Genomic DNA, 15,110 nt, shown 5'->3' with positions numbered 1-15,110 from the left:
CAGATTGCTGAATCTGCACTAAATAACCTACTTTTATTTATGTGCCATACTTTCACCAAACCGGGCCTCACCTTTGAGAGGGTAATGCAGTATCAGGGATTTTCATGGAGGAAACAAATATATAAATTCGCTACTAAACGTTTGCAAAATATGATCATGACCCGCTAATGGGACTTGATCGTTCAAGGTCAATACTGTAATATGGCAATAAAATAAAAGCTTTTACATGTTTGATTTATTTTAACCATTTGTAAAAGAGTTATAATACAACCAATACCTGTAAATAAGATTCAATGCCTTAAATTGATATATGATATAAGAATAGATAGAAATGAGAAAAAGCATAAGGAATTCAAACACTCTCAATACAGAAATAAAATATAGAATAACACAAATACTAGGATGCAAACATTAAATTTATTAGTTTATTCAAATCCATCATTCATTGATGTTGAAAATTTAAATCCTCCTGGAAGAATATTTCATTTTATCAATGAGTTTTTAATCCAAAAGAACAACAAGCCTGTAAAATATTGGAATTATTGGTTGAATTAAGATTATTAATGAAACACCATTTATACACACTCATTACAGCTAAGTATTAAAGCTCATATTTCACTGAATTTTGCCACAGTCATAGTAACAACATCATGTAATCCAAATCCCGTAGTTCACACAATTGCCTGTCAGATAAATTAACCCCAAGTTACAGAATTAAACATGTCCAATTTTCCAAAACCACAGATAATTAGGTCCAATCTTACGCTCACTGTTGCCTGAGCTGCAATTATTTATTCAGCATGAACTGGCTGGAATAATTAAGTTGTAAGGTTGCAGCCTGCTGGCATACCAACTGTGGACGAAAGACTTTAATTATTCTTTGTACTCTTTATCTATTGTCTGGTCTTGTGGATGACATTTATTCATGGGGAAGTCACATGCAAATAGATGATTACCCTGTCTTTCAATTAATCAGCATTCTCTCACCTTGGTGAGTTCGAGACAAATCAAATATTGCCACTCACGGATTAGGAAGTCCAAATTTTACATTCTCAGGCCACTGTGTTAACACTATTTTTATCAGAAAGTACTGATACTGAAAATGTATGAACCGTGGTTTAAGAGATAATACTCATGTGCTTTAATAACCAGCTGGCTTAGTGTTATTGTCTGCATCGACTTCATTACATGCTCAGCATGAGAACAAAAACACCGTGTATGTGATTGATCTTGACAGGTGTTTATATATGCCTATAGTGGTGTTAGTATTATTTTGCTGTTATTGGCTATGTTGGTTTATAATGATATATTTCACCTGAATGAAAGCACATTGTAAGTATTGAACTGGTTGAGTAATGGGTGTGTGTTCATGCAGGTGGCAGTATGGTTTCAAATATTAGTGTAATTGCCTTTGCATCAACAGCGTTCTATTCTTTTGTATCTTTGGGACTTATTTGTAGAGATTAAACCACTAAATTAAATACCTACTACTACGGAAACCTTGACAAGCATAGTAATGATTTTAAGTGCCAACGCAAAATGTCTTGTTTTAACAAAACCATCAAACTTGAGCTCCATGAAAATAAAAGATACTAACAGTATAGATTACTTGTATCAAATACCTCACACTTTCTCATTGGGACTTTAATATATTCTGAATGTGTGTCCTCTGCATCCAGGTCAGCAAACTCTTCAATATGCATACTTGCTATACTTTCTATCGATGATGTAGACATTAAATCAGCTGGCAGGTATTCGGTGCTGAACTGCAAACATGGAGAATCAAATAAGTGATTCCGGCCAGGTAAACAAACTTTTTCCTCTTTTTCAATTATTGATTTATATATGGATAAGTTAGAATATATATCAGCTGGCTCATATTCAGTGCTAAACTGTGAAAAGGAGAATCAAAAAAGTTACCTAGATTTTCTAATTTCATAGTGTTTGCATAACATATTCTCATAACTCAAGCATTAATTCCGCATGATAAATCATCTCAGGATATACAGCCCATGACATAACAATGGTAGGAAAATGAATCCAATTATTTTAGGTAAATTTTGTATCACAGTACAATAAGTCAATACTAGAACACTCCAATAGTCATGGATACAACTGTTTTGGTAATTTTTTATCATGGTACAAAACAGTCAATTTCACAACACTGAAATATTAATGGATACAGTTGTTTACGGTAAATCATTATCTCAGTTTTAATATATGACATAACATTGATAAAATAATGGAGTCAATTGTTTTAGGTAAATTTTAGTTTTAAGACTAAATCAGTAAGGTGAGAGATAGAGAGATGGATGGGCATGATAAGCTCTGCCTTTGGTTAGCATCTTCAAAAGGTCATACATTGTCACTAAGCTCTTCCCGAGTTTTTTCATGTCTCTTGCTTTCTGTCACAATAAATAGTGATACAAGTATTATATAAAATAAAAAATGAGCAAATGCTAAGGTGTGTGTGTCTGTGTGTGACCTGGATTTTTAACGTAGATTTAAAAACGTTTCAGTCATATCGCTACGATGTCTGCAATGTGGCAGTTTATAGTGATGTCTTGCACTGGGGCATCATACCGCAGACATTTAGCAAGATGTCCCACCCAGTCACATTATCCTGACACCAGGCCGACCAGTCCTAACACTAACCTCTTAATACTGAGCGCCAATCGGGGCAGCTGTTAGTACCATTTTTGTAAGTCTTTGGTATGACTCGGCCAGGGTTCGAACCCACGACCTTAATGCTAAGGTAACCATGTTTCTTCAACGAAGATCTGTGTATTTAATAAGTCAGACTCACAGGATTGGATATATTAATTTTTTTATAATATTTGTTAAATTCAGTCAACAATGTGCTGCCAGCACAATTAAGCATTTGAGTTCCCTGATGTTCTCTCTCTCTCTCTCTCTCTCTCTCTCTCTATCTCTCTCTCTCTCTCTCTCTCTCTTATGTGACATAATGACGCAATAATTCTAGACAATTTAAAAGGAAGAATTGTGACAAAGTACAGTACACTTAATTAGTCAGAACCTTAGAGGCTATATTAATATTTCTGATATTATTTAAGTGTTCTTATATACATAGCTCCTGCACTTTTTCAAGGTAAATGTCCAGGTCATTTCTAGTGGGGTTTTTCTAGGGTGAAATGTATTTTTGCAAGGTTCACATATGACCACTACTGAATGGACTTAAAGAACACATGTAACATCAGAGTCACCTAAACAAAAAAATAAATATCACAATAGTTTGGCTACTGTATATTCATACAAATTGGTATGTTAAGTTATCTCATTTTACATAATAAAAAATCTAATTTTGCTCAGCTTAAAAGTATTATGTTGGCATAGGGAAACCATAACATAAGGATCCTCTTTCCAGTATTGTTGTACAATATTTGGAAAATATAAAATGAAAGTCGCACAAATTTGTAGAATCCAGAAAGGATATATAATTTTTAATATATTTACTCCGAAAACAACAACCATAAATTTTTCGCTGTCTCTGCAATCTGGACAAAGACAAATTTATTAAGCAGGCAGCATATGTCAAGATGGCAGCATTGTCATACAACAAAATTATGGTTGACATGTGCTATTCAGCTCATGAATATTATGCAGGTAGTTTTCAGAATTAATGCATAAAGAAGTTTGTGATGGGGGTAATCAGAAATAGTATGCAACTTTCATGCAATATCTCTGATTTTTTTCTACAACATATGAAATGAGTTATTACTTAAATCAGCGACTACTGGACCAATAATGTCATCAACATGTATCTTGCTAGATTTATGTACTCGTATTTCTATCAATAGTCCTATGTCAAATTTCATCTCATCTATCATTTGATTAAAGACAAAACAATTTTAACACTCACAGATTCTGAGATAAATATCTACTGATTTCAGGCAGGTATGACTCGATGTAACAGCGCTTACGTCTGCTACCCCCGGCAGCAATTATGTTGGCATATTGTGATTTTAGACTGGCTTTCATGTATTCCATGTAAGAAAATATCAAAATATCTAGCTGCCTGTGCATTACCCAGTCTACCAGACATTTTTACTCCACTGTGAATTTGAATTAACTATATGAATATGTATATGGCAAACACCCAAATGATCCATACTGCAACCTCCAACTATTTGGTCACAATAAAATAAATTTAAATCAAGATCGGCTCCGTTACAACTCCATTATGTAAATGTTTATGTCATCAAGGTCACAGGCTTTTCCAGACTTTCATCCATACTTACAAAACATAATGACTTTACACAGTAAGGAAAAGGTAATTTCTCTTGCCTTTTTTTCCAATTTCCCAGTATCGTGGCAGCCCTGTAAACAATCTTTAATATGACAAATAGTGAATGCTGAATAAGTCAGAACCAAAGAGCAGTATATTTATATTTCTAAAATTCTTTATGGAATATATTCAATCATTTTGTATACAAAGAGTGACATACTAAACAAGTAAGAATCATTAAATGTCTCATTTATTTTATTTTTTTAATTCTATTTACAAAATATATTTAGAACTTTCAATGAACAAGACATGTATAATAACTTTAAACTGTTTAGCTATATTCATTATACAATCTGTAATAATAAAGTTTGCAGGCACTACTCATATTTAAAACATATTTTAAACATACTATTAGGCCATCGAGTAGAATGCTAAATATATCGTTGTCTGAAAGTGCTCAGAATGTCATTTCCATAGTCTACAAAGCCAGATGGTGAATGTATTGGTAATATTAAAAATTAAATGTTGAACTTTATTTTGGGCAATGAAAATAATTGAGTGTATAAGTCATAGTAATAAGCCTGTATTAATCATTCTTCAAGGCAGCTCACACGGTCAACTACATACATATTATGCTGTCTGTGATGTACCGCTAATCAATGTTTGTTGATTTTCTAGCATAGGATTTTAAATGGTCAATGTGTATTATATTCATCATGTCGATATCGAGAACATTATATTCTCCAGCAGAATCCAAGCTCTTGACTGGTTTTATGTCCTCTAATAAAGTCGACTTTCTATCAGAATTATATCTATATGTCCCAATAGATACCAAGCGTTCTACCTGATGTATATGTTCCAATAGTAACTCAGCTTTCTACCAGATTTATATGCCCCAGTACTTACATGGCAAACCACCTGATTTGTATGCTCCAATAGACATACATCGTTTTTAAATGATCCAATACATGCCAATCATCCTACCTGATTTATATATTTCATCACATATCCATCATTCTACCAAATTTATATGCTTGAATAAATGCCTAGGGTTCAATCAGATTTATATGCTCCAAGATATCCAGCAGTCTACCTGATTTATAGTCTCAAATAAATGCCTTGCAATCAACCAGATGTGTATGTTCCAATATATGTCTAGCATTATACAGGTTTTATACATTCCAATATATACCCAGCATTCAGTCTGATTTATATGCCCCAATGCATATCACGTGTTCTACAAGATTTGAATGTTCCAACAGCTACATTGTTTACTACTGGATATATATTTTCCAAAAGATACACCATTCAACCTGATTTGCATGCTCCTAAACATGCCTAACTTGCTACCCAACTCGTACGCTCCAGCTGAGGCCTATCTGTATACCAGAGTTATGGAGTTGATTTAAACATGTACACGTTAAGGTCAATGTTAACTCCGTGTACCCACTTCCTGAAACAGCTGATGCAAGTTTTGGGTATAGCTGGACAATACAGGAAATTTTGCCTAATTTGTTTCCATAACTTCTGAATAACAGACCAGTTTGCTGAGTAAGAAATCCAAGTTTCACCTTAGTGATTGAATTGAGAAGGAATATTCAGTTTAGATATTGGTATTACAAAACTTTGAAGTATATATTATTTTAGTCCCTTCTCCAATTTTTGTATTCAGGGATCAAAGCCCCTTTTTTCATTAGCAAAATGAAAAAGTAAAGTTCAGATATTGTTGAGATGGATGTTTTGACGTTGCAGCACCACAACAATGACATAAAATAGCTCAAAGGAAACGATAGCCCTATGGCAGATAATCTTTCATGTGAATGAACATAAAATATTGCTTTATTCTATGAATGTTTTCTGACAGTCACAAGAGATATATGTAATTTTCATTATTATTGTATCATATATATATTTAACTATTATGCAAAAGAACATTTTTTTGAATAAATCTTTCGTTTCTTTATCATGAGAGGTGGTATGTATATTTCATTCATATTGTATGCCTGACCATTATCTGTCATTGGGGGTAGAATATAAATGACCTACCTGACTTTGCTCAATTTTGTTTACAACATTAAGAAGGAAACACTGGACCACATCTTGGATATTTCATTGTTTCTTCGATTCATATATATATATATATATATATATATATATATATATATATATATATATATATATATATATATATATATATATATATATATATATATATATATATAAAGTTCTGATAAAGAACAGTATTCATTGCTCATTTAAATTCAATCTCTGGAAATATTTTGTGTATTGTTCATATATAATCTGAGAAGACATGTTGATTAAAACGTATTCATTGGAATTACAAAGTGCTCATTGAAAAGTTGGACTAAATCACTATGTTGGGATTATTGTGAACTTGTTCAAAGTCATTCTGGACTAAATCATTGTGATAAATCAAGACTGTTGGCACATGAACATATTCAAGAATATTGGTACATCAGTATATCCAATACTGGAATTCGTTTGGAACACTGTACGTTTTGGACTTGGGACAAAACATTTAGGACTATTTGGGGCATTAAATTCCCTCAATTTTAAATTCCTCTAAAATTTTCACATTACATCCGAGAGCAATAAATTTGCTGATTCTAATAAAATTGTTGATTTCCTTTCTTTTATTACTTAGTTTAAGACCACAGTTATGACACAAACATTTTAATGAATTTATTGTCTTTAAAATTGTCTTGTGATTTCCTGTTTTATCTTAATTTTGGCTCTATCTGCAACAAACAAGATATTACATATGGTATATATCCTGAAGGCTGTAAAGAGCAACAGATTTGTTAGAGTCTACAAAACCACACATTGTACAGTACATATCACGAATGATGTAAAGGAGACGAAATTTGCCACAGTCTAACAGACTATACATTATACATCATTTAAAGTAAACGGCATTTGCCTGAGTCTACATACCAAACGTTATAATACAGTATATAACTCGCCTGATGTAAAATACATTTGTCAGAGTTTAACAGACCACACATTATAAAATATGTAGAATTTCAAGGACTAGATATTTACCAGCCTAACAACACACCCATTATACAGTATGCAGACTGTAAATTACAAGACATTTGCCAAAGTCTAACAAACCACACATTATACCGTAATTATCTAATGGACATGACATTTACCCAAGTCTAAGAGAATAGTGGCCCTGAGTGTCTGAGTGGTCTAAAGGGGTCAACGTTACCGGTCACTACCATATCATCTCTGTGTAAATTTGAGCCTTGGGCTTGGTCAGTGTGGATATGTGAGACAGTAACTTCCTGTGGGTAGGTGGTTCTTACCAGGATATTTCCCAATTTTACCTCTGTCAGTTCTACTGGCCACCTATCATTGCTGAAATATGATATTCAACTGAAAACAATAACAACAACAACAACAATATAATATACCACCCATTATGTAATATACCACATATAAATGCAGAAACTATGACAGTCTAACATGCTTTACATTTGGGAACATCTTAACAGGAATAATTTGCAGATACTCACCTCGTCCTCAAACCAGTATTGAAGAAGTTGCCTTGAAACAAGTATATGACTCTTTTTATGAGAATGACAGACTACTTTTTCATTCTGTTGGAGTAGTGACACAGCAATCAAGCCCTCCAGACTGTTTACATCAGCATCAGGGCACTTTATATGTGGCTCGAACTGCAGATTCAGGCCCTGGTTTCCAATTATCTTTGCTAGGTTCTCGACGATGAGCTCTCTGGCGTTACTGCATATCTCTGAAGTCCAAGCTGTGTCTTTGACTCCCATTATTGTGACCCTTGCAAAAATGATGTAGTTTCTGAAGTGGAGGGTCAATCTATGATGAAGGTCAAGGTCAAACACGCAGCAACCACAGTAGATAAGATTCTCAGACCTCTTTTTCGCAATGGGCCATTGCGTCAAGCATGCACCGACAAGCCTGTAGAAAATGGGAGGTGGTAAAATCTTCCCTGCATACACGAAACAGAGAACTGATGTACTTTCTATCTCAGGATATGATTCTGGGTATATAATTTCTCTTGGCATTGCTTGATGAAGCATACATGGAACAAGGTAGTAGTCCTCTTGCTGAAATGCATTAAAATATAGCAATGGTTGAGTGCCATGAAATAACGTTATTACAGAACTTAAAATAAGTACATGCATGTATGTTACCTTAAACATAACAATTATGTCCATGGGATATGGAACCTTGCATTATGTACTTGGGAATGCCACTTAAAAATAATGTCTAATATGAAACCTTTACCTTATGTACTTGGGAATGCAACTTAAAAATTATCTCCATGGGTTATGAAACCTTACCTTATGTACTTGGGAATGTCACTTAAATCTTAGGTCCATGGGATATGGAACCTGTCCCTTATATCAGGTAACCAACTTAAGTTACCATATGTTACCTTGATCATATAAAAGTTTGAGTTGAATGTCTTGAAAATGCCAATCTACAATAACATGAACAATCGATACAGCTGTAATTATCCGATCAAGATTAGACCCTATCTACTTTGTTTAACACTCAAATCGTGCAATAACTTTTATGTGCAAATTATTTAACATATTCCCCAAATCACAGATTTGGGTATTAACAAGACCATCTGACAAGACACACAATACACTCTTGCATATAAAATTAAGTTCATCCAATAATATGATGACACGTTGTATAAAGTCTCCATAATGGTAACAATCTCAGCCAATCAACCATCAGCTCAACTTGCGTATTTAATTAGTTGTTGTTGTTGTGGGGTTTAACGCCATTTTTCAGCATACGATAGGCTATACATGGCGGCCAGTATTAATGGTGGAGGAAGAACCCGGGAAAACCCCGGAAAGAACCACCGACCCTCGAGAAGCTACTGGCAAGCTTTCTCACATACCCACATTGGCTGAATCTTAGACTCGAACCGCCGCAGACAGAGGTGAGATGGCAGTGATCCGTAATGAAGAGCGCTTTAGACCACTCGGCCACTCGGGGCCCCTATTTAATTAGTCTCGTCATTTGATATTTCAATGCCAAATTCATTAAAAAGGTTGAAAGGGCACCATGTGGCCAGGTGTTCCAAGGTGGCTGCATTTGCAGCTCACTCTCATCTGAACTCTGTCCGTATGAGCTGAAGTCTTGACTTTATCAAAATTGGTATGTCAGGAATCCTTACCCTTGCTTCCGACAGGGTGGTGGTAGCTTCTGTACCAAATATACATGCTGCCATGTATAACATATCATGTGCTAAAAAATGGTATTAAACCCACATGATTGTTTACTTTAAGATGTCCACAGGAAGGACAAAATGCTGATTCAAATGATCAAAATGAATTCGACAAGTCTCAGAAGACGGACAATTACTACAGTTGCACTGGCTGTGCATCTTATAATTTCTGCAATAAATATTAACTTTTATAAAACTATATGAATTGAATCATTCATCATGTTAGGTCAGACTTTAGCACTATTATAACAATTTTCTCATCTATTATATATATATATATATATATATATATATATATATATATATATATATATATATATATATATATATATATATATATATATATATATATATATATATATACCCTGAATCATGATGGATTGAGTTATTTTATCAGATAAGGAAGCTGCATAACACTCTGCAATTGTCTAAAATAACAATGATTTATTCAAAAAACATAATGCCATACAATCAAAATTGTAATGGCATAATTTTGTTTTAAAAAATGACAGAAATGCCCATGATAATATGAGCTGATATTTTTTTTTTGAATGAACAAGAAACAGGTAAGCATATTCTGAAAGTCACTTTGTTCGGTAGTAATAATATCACCAATTTTTGAATTCATATGGCCACTGGACCCAAAATTTTCTGATTGAGAACACGTAGACTACAAATATGTTTTATAATCATGTTGAATGTAATACAATTTAATTAAATTACTGTTATATTTACAATTATCTTTAGAAGGTGTATACAGAATATTGGATCTTATCAGCAGGCACTCCTAACATGTGACTGCACATTTCTTAGATATAGCTAACAGGTGGATGGATGGGTTGGATGCTGATATGTGGCTGCTCAGTTGATAGATATCACTGAATTGTGGAAGGTCCATACATGTGACTGGTCAGTTCGTAGATATAGCTTATGCATAGAGTGGCGGGCAGGGTTAATTATCACAGTCACCTTGAAATCAGTGATATGCATCAACGATCTATGATGAATCAAATTTTGAGAGTTGGTAAGCTTGGCAAATCTGAGTAACCCACAGACTCAGTTAAGCAGTTGTATTGGCCGTCATAGTTATTAGGACACACAGCCTATGGACAGATTAGAGCTTGAAAGTCAATCAATTTTATATACATGTACTCACACAGCCTGTGGAGAATTTAGGAATTTAAATGAATCCCATTTATTTACACAGCCTATGCTTAAGTTAGGACTTGAAGGTCAAGGAATACCTTATATTTAGATACATTAGGACTTAAATATATCTGATGACACGATAAAATATAAATATGTATTCTGTATTTGTCAAAATGTGTTTCAAATATTAATCATTCATATTATCCTGTCTGTGTGAGGAAATACAACACGGACATTGACACAGAGTAAAAAGTGGAAGCAGAGGCTTCGTGTTGTTAAATAATGCATGTATACATTAATGTTATTGGGGTTATTTATGTAACAAAAACATGTGGTACATATTAATTTTATCTTGTGTGCTGATATATACAGTGCAAAGTTCACATAGAACAAAACCAGAAGAACATACAGCATTATAAACTTAATAAAAGATCTCACTCTCACTATTTGATTGGTACTCATTGTGAGCACGCTGCAAACAAAAGATTAATGCTCGAACCGAATAAGATTCCAGGATTCCTAATTTTCAAGTTTTTCAAAGCTGGAGGAGAAATATAACAACTAGCTCTAAAGAAGTAACAGCTTGGTGAATCCATTGCAAGATTATTTAAGGTAAATCTTATTTTACAGTACAACCTATCATAGACAGTGATGACACAGCAACATGATCAGGAAATCAGAAGCAAGACATCATTAGCATGAAGGAATCTTCTGCTTGATTATATACATCCATGATCCAAGTCTGATCAATATCCTATCAGACACATGCCTTCCATTGTGATTAAAATCTCAGCCAGTAATATTTAAGATCACCTCATTATTATGGGTGGAATGTATACTTAGCGCAAACACCGGAAATCTTGATGATATAAACATACACTTTAAGCTCAGCAGCCGGGAGGGCGAATCATACAAAATGTATAAGGTTCCAAATGTCAAAATAAAGTCTCCAAAAAAGGGTTTTCAACCGGATATAACGTCAACTACGTTTCAAGAGGAATTCTAGGAGGGAGAAACCTCCATGGGAGGTCCTCCTGAGTTAGTCCAAATACGGTATCTGGTTGCAAAACATATTAATGGTGCCTTGGTTACAAAAAATGAACCAATTCGTTGTCGTCGTCCTCCATGCTGCTCAATTAAACGTTTTATCAAGACCAACTCGATACCGTGTTCTAGGATCGTGCAAATTTATTGTTATAAATCCGTGTGGGGTTATTTTAGCACGACTAAAGAAATTTCTAACTTATTTATGTCCATATCACCACTACACCAGGTCTGATGAATATTTCGTAACGTGTGATATCAACTCCGTTAAACACAGTAAGAATATTACAGTTTTCCCTGATCACTGTAGGAATTTGTGTATACCGCAGGGTTACATAAATCTCATCTGTGTTTTTGTGTCTACCTCTGGAAAATATCATTAGCTGGATTTGATTGTTTATACAGCATCACATCATCGTAAACAACTAAATTATTAATAAATCAATCAATATCACCAATACTTGGCGCTTCATTGATGTCAGTTATAAATTCAACATCATCACCTCCGCTCTCATTTAATGATTTTGCACTTTCAATAAAATCTTTAACACTTCGTAGCATCGTTGATCGTCCACAGATGGAGCTACCAAACACAACTTATCCCACTTCCTCCACTTCATTATTACTTTAAGTAACAACAACAACAAAAATAACAGATCAGCACTTACAGGCAAGTGTGAACGAAGTGGTACAAAGAAAGTAAATTTATCTCCACTGACAAGTCAGTGCAGTCAGGTGATAAACCAAAGCCAAAGATAAAGTCAAGTAAAAAAAAGCAACACGGGGGCGACATCGCAGCAAAATTAATAAAATTACCCGGGACTCCGTGGGCTAAATACCCAGGAGAAAAACACCTCCCAGGATATAATTACTGCTGTCCTAGAACCAGACTTGATATCAGACTTGATGACCAAGATCAACCAAAACCAGGTGAGTATCCGGTAAACGCTATTGATAAAGCGTGTCATGCTCATGATGTAGCATATAAAAGTAAAAATCTGCAAGATAGGCATCTCGCGAATGTGAAATTAATTCACGCGTTAAATTCCATCACTGATAAATCTCTCAAGGAAAGATTGGCTAGTTGGTTAATAAAATCCGCAATGAAAGGTAAATTAGCGTTAGGTGCTGGTAATTAATTATATATGGAGTCGATTTATTATTCCCCAAAAGGATATTGGAGGGGTAGCGCAGCAATTAGTAAACTCACTGAAGCAGCAAAAGTTACGCGCGTTACTACTAAAAACTGGTTATCCAAACAGGCAATATGGCAAATTTACCAACCACCGGCTAAACAAATTCACTTTGCACATTTTGATGTTAATGTTCCTAATGAAGTTCATCAGGCTGATATATTATTTCTGCCACATGATACTATTAAAATCCGAAGACGTCAAATTATATACAAATACGCGTTAACTGTAGTTGATGTTGCAAGTAGATACAAAGATGCGGAACCGTTAACGACTAAAACAGCATCTGAGGTTGCTTCTGCGTTTGAGCAAATTTATCAACGAGGATCTATACGATGGCCACAGTTGTTACAAGTTGATCCTGGCAAAGAATTTCAGGGTGTAGTATCATCGCTGATGAAGCAACATAATGTGAACATCAGACGAGGACATACTGAAATTCACACTTGCTTAGCGGTTATTTGAATATCAATACGCGAAGGAATTCATTTAGGACAAGAGATCATGTGAATGGGTTGCAAAATTACCAGGTGTGATAGCTGCATTAAATAATGAAATTACTCGAACAACCAACATGAAACCTATTAACGCAATTACCAAAAGCATATACCACAAAGACGTGATTGTTCAACACAATCAATACTGTGTGATATCACTGTGAGATATTTATGTGAACCAGGTGAACTTGAAGGTGGTAAAAAAATTGCGACTGATCCTATCTGGAGCATCACGACACATAAAATATCTGGTATAACCAGATCTACTGGTAGACAAGCAATATATAGACTGGATTCGGCTGCTCCTCAGCGTGGATTTACACGTGAACAACTACAAGTAATTCCCGAGGACACACAATTACTGCCTAGATCACTTAACTAGCACCCCGACGGCTATTACATTCAAGACAGGTTAGCATCACATTTGCTCGTGTATGACCACGGTTGTTATCGTTTCTATCTACGGCGAATTGTCTTGGATTATTACTCGAATACTGCCACAACATTATACAATTACAGCTTGCACAGTGATTATTCTGCTGTTGTTTCAGTGTCACGTTTAACATCAATGTCAAATTCTCGATCATTTTTGTTGTCACTCTGTCTGTAACCAGCTAATTTTTGTCTTATTATATCACTATTGTTTTCATTATTAATTTCATCAGCCATTGACTCATCCAAGACAATCCTTCGCAGTTGAGATATTCTTCTGACTCTGGATACAGCAAAGTAAACTAAGTTTGACCACTCGATACGATCATCAATGATCCAAACAACTGTATCAAAGATAGTCAGTCCTTCAGATGAATGTATCGTCATTGCGTATCCAAGGGTCCACGGGGATTTGTCAGCGCGCAGTGCATATTCAACAACATTGACATCAACTGTGGCAATATCATTTAATACGAGATTTTGCTTCCTCCCTGACTGTCCTGGTATATCAACGTCAATATTCTGTAACCGCGAATCAGCTGGTCTATAACACAATGGCACTGGTAGTGTTGAAAAGATTTTCTTGTGTAATTGAAATAACTGCTGTTGAAGTGTGTTTCTGACTATCTTTCTACTTGCCACTATCAAGTCGTTTAGTATCCACGTTTGCAGAAAGTCGCTCATTGAATTCTCTGAAATTATTTTACGCATTATTTCACATTGAATTGTATTCGGTTGTAGTCTGATTCAGTTCTTGAACTCGTTTAATTCTGCATCAAGCGCTCTATAATCCTCATTTATCTCCTCGTAATAATCAACAAAATCTTTTAACCACAAATGTGGAGATGGAACAAGAAAAGGTGGTGGCTGGCCATGATCGCCACACATTATCACAGCTGTATTTTTTGTTAATAACTAATCGAGAAATATTTTTAATGTTTCTAACGGTACCATACATATTTTAACCCAAAAGATAATCCTTGGAATATATTTCTCTCCCATTCGATCCGTAGTCCATGTGTCGCCCTTGTATCTGAAAAAGCTGTGATAAGTGCATGAGTTAACCCCACGTTGTTTTAGCTCTCACGCGAGTCTGAATTCCAAAATAATTCAATCGCTCGCGTCGTCTTACCAGACCCTCCCGACCCATTGAGATAAACAGTCTTGTGTCTGGACATTAGATCGTACACAGATGGTGCACTCGACATTTCTGATAATTCTGATTTATAATAACTATCTTTAATCTCAACGTCTGCGGACTCACAATAATCATATACCATTTCTTCTTTTATTCT

The sequence above is a fragment of the Sinohyriopsis cumingii genome, chromosome 12, assembly GCF_028554795.1.
Source record: "Sinohyriopsis cumingii isolate HCF-2022 chromosome 12, ASM2855479v2, whole genome shotgun sequence".
Classification (NCBI taxonomy): domain Eukaryota; kingdom Metazoa; phylum Mollusca; class Bivalvia; order Unionida; family Unionidae; genus Sinohyriopsis; species Sinohyriopsis cumingii.
The sequence above is the reverse complement of the archived record's forward strand: the minus strand, read 5'-3'. Positions refer to the sequence as shown.